The sequence below is a fragment of the Furipterus horrens genome, unplaced genomic scaffold (assembly GCF_987537825.1).
Source record: "Furipterus horrens unplaced genomic scaffold, mFurHor1.1.pri manual_scaffold_8, whole genome shotgun sequence".
In the NCBI taxonomy this organism is placed as follows: domain Eukaryota; kingdom Metazoa; phylum Chordata; class Mammalia; order Chiroptera; family Furipteridae; genus Furipterus; species Furipterus horrens.
The window spans coordinates 53,735,770-53,738,352 of record NW_028327178.1 but is presented as its reverse complement, the minus strand read 5'-3'; the positions used below and the strand labels follow the sequence as shown (position 1 = coordinate 53,738,352).

General features: G+C 37.1%; 1 pseudogene; it reads left to right on the top strand.

The window, feature by feature from the left end:
• Positions 1-778: 778 nt before the first annotated feature.
• On the top strand, positions 779-884 carry LOC150002916 (small nucleolar RNA U3; annotated as a pseudogene).
• Positions 885-2,583: the final 1,699 nt, after the last annotated feature.

Genomic DNA, 2,583 nt, shown 5'->3' with positions numbered 1-2,583 from the left:
GAGGAGGCATATAATAGGTAATCATCTTAAGCTGGAAAGGATGTTTGCTTCCTACTTTGAAGGAATGGAAACACATAGAAATTTTATATTTTCCAAGTAACTAGACTTATGTGGCTAATCAGTCTCTGTGTTTGTAGACTGGTTGCCTCTTGAGAAGCTAAGTAAATATTTTCCAAGTTAGCTAATAACCAGTGCTATATCAGCATTTTCCACTGAATTCTGGAATGGTCCTGGGGTAGTCAAATTCAAGTGAAAAAATAAAATGCATGCGTGAAAGAGATTATATATAATTTTAGAACAAATATATTTGCAAGTTGCTCAATCTATAAGTATGGTCAAGTTCCCCATAAAAATGGCTCATTTTTAAAATTCTTAAAATTCTTATGCTTTACAAGTGTGCATTTTCCTGCAATGGCTTATTATTGGATATATTTATAAACTCTACTGAGATCAAATATATTGCCAAATGCTTTTAGAGATATATATACAACCAAGGAATAAATTAGGAATTTACCTATAGCTCCAATATCCTTCATAAGTCAAGCACAGTATTCTCCCAAAGAATGCGTGCTTACTAATATCATTGCATTTGTTCCAAAATCTATTCTGGCCATTGGAATTATTATTGTACATAAAATATTTACATATTACGTAACAAAATGAAATGTCTGTGTGTAGAGAGTTGCTACTTTTATAAAACTTAAGTTAGATGTTTTAGAAAGACAGTATAAAAGTGATGGGCTAAAATTCTTAAATTTAATTAGCAATGAGTGAGATTAAGACTGTACTTTTAGGGATCATTTCTATAGTTTGTTAAACTTAAAAAATGGGAACAAATAATTTAGAATAACTTTAAAATCTAGGAAGAGTCTTTACTTGGATTTATTTCCAGAGTGGTTTTTTTTAAAGTATATTTTATTGATTATATTGTTAAAATAGTTCCAATTTTTTCCCCTTTGCTCCCCTCCGCCCAGCACCACCCCCTCCCAGTCTATGCCCATGGGTCATACATACAAGCTCACCTGCTTCACCCTTTCATATATTCTTCTTCTTTTTTAATAAATAAATAAATAAATAAATAAATAAATAAATAATTATTTTAACAATAAAAAATAACAATCCCTCCCTCTCAGACTTAAGACCCTTTATAATCTTATAAAGGACAATGGGCGAAGGTCTCAAGCTCCTCTAGCTGCTTCAAGCTGGACATGGTCGTCGTCCTACATACCCTTGGGTCCAGAAATCCCTAATAAGAGTGGGGGTGTGGAGGGGAGGGTGGTCTTCCCACATGGGGAAGGATCTTGCAGACTCTAGGTCAGCTGGCTGTTCCTGGACAATGGCATGCTTCATTTACCAGGCTGGCATCCTTGTTGTATTCTGGAGGCAACAGATCTGGCAACAGGGTTAAAGGACATCATTCAATCCATAACCACTAGATGACAAAAGACAGGTATTAATTTTTCAATGTCCCACATTAGGGAAAAGAAGGGCTTCTTTGGAGGAAGGTGTGCCAGGTACATCTCACCTGTCCAAAACCCTTTTGCCCATTATACTTAGTTTTGACTGAGGGAAATATTTTAGGTTTCCTCCCTCTCGGGCCTCTGGGCTCTTTCTGTCCAAGCCATTAGGACAGAAAAGAGAAACCAGTTTTAAAGTGAAGCCCACAGACCACCCCATTCTTCACCAACCCAGCCACTTAGTTCAGTCAAACCACTGAGTCTCAGGAGGCAGCGATGCAGACAGGATTAAGTGAGGCCTATACATACAGACAATCACTCAGGCAATGAGATCATAGGCTTATGCCCTTTGAAAACAGAAAACACATGTTAATTTATGCAACATAACCCACATACAAGTCTCTAAATCAGTAGGACTGTCTTATCGGAAAGACATTCAGTTGCTTGACATTCTTCTTGCCTGTAAATTAAACATCCTTGATAATGCCACAGACATAGTTTAACTTTCAAATGAAAACAAATTTTAAATGAAAAGAAACCTTAAAGATGGTTAGCTGCACTACTTTACATTCCACCACTGAGCATTGTGATTTTCCTTGAATTGCAATTTTTCTCCCTAGGATTACCTTCCTTGTCATTAAAGGGACTGCATTAAGTTCATTTTTAATTTATCCTGTTCATTTGCATAAACACAACAAGAGCATAAAATGATCACTTATGATCTTTAGTTCTGCTTTGCTGGAACTTATGCAAGGAGCACTTAGGGTGACCTTAGTCTGCCCTTCAATGCCCAGAAGCAGAACCACATATCTGGCATTCATCCTTGCCTGTACACACCTGTCTTTTCCAAGTCGTTCTGGTTTTCCATTGTGCCGTAAGGTCCCATCTAGCCATCTTTCAGGAAAACAACCTTCATTCCTTCCCTGGAAAGACTGCCATGGATCGTGCATCCATCCAAGGTACCAGGCCTTTATTCTCATGGACTTTTATTACCTTTGAAAGTCATTCCCAGTTCCTCAGGGCTTTTTGGTAACAACCAAAGCCCAAGCATGTCTCCTTCAGGAATGACATTCCAGTCAAAGTCTTAGTTAAAAAAAAAAAACAACAAAAAACCTCTATTAACAAC